We start from the raw sequence: 650 nt of genomic DNA, 5'->3' as shown, positions 1-650 counted from the left end.
AATGATTGTAGGTTCCGCGTAGGTCTTGATAATATAAGATGAGTACAGGTACGAATGCACAAAGTAGAAACATGTACGTTGACATAATAGACATAAACAAATTGTTATTACGAATATTGCGAACACTATAGTGCTCTTTCTCAGCGATAACACGTATCGCTGAGGAAGAAGACACGTGTTATCGATGGCTGAGGAAGAGCACAGGAGTGCTCGAAATATTGGAAAAAACAATTTGTTTATGACTATTATGTCAACGTATACGTTTCTACTTCGTACATTTGTACTCATTTTATATAGGCATTATATAGGCCTATACACACACATTATCATAATTATCTTAAAGCAATAAGCATCACCATTATTATCATCATCAGCATCATTATTAACACTAGGCCATCATAAATTATAACATAAATACTAGAATATTATCTTCTGCAAGAACAAGCCAAGAAGTTAGTATAACATTTTTATCAAGAAAATTCATTTTATCTTTAACATTATCATCAAGTCTGTCAAAAATTTAAATGCAAATTACAATTATAAACAAATTACGACATAAATAAATTGCTCCACAGCATAACTGGGGAAATTATACAGGCACACAACAAAATTTATTAACCCTCACTAATTGTAACTATGTAACCTGTATC

The sequence above is a fragment of the Anneissia japonica genome, unplaced genomic scaffold, assembly GCF_011630105.1.
Source record: "Anneissia japonica isolate Jap-2015-1 unplaced genomic scaffold, ASM1163010v1 scaffold3074_len109439_cov131, whole genome shotgun sequence".
NCBI lineage: Eukaryota > Metazoa > Echinodermata > Crinoidea > Comatulida > Comatulidae > Anneissia > Anneissia japonica.
Note: the sequence above shows the minus strand (reverse complement) of the source record.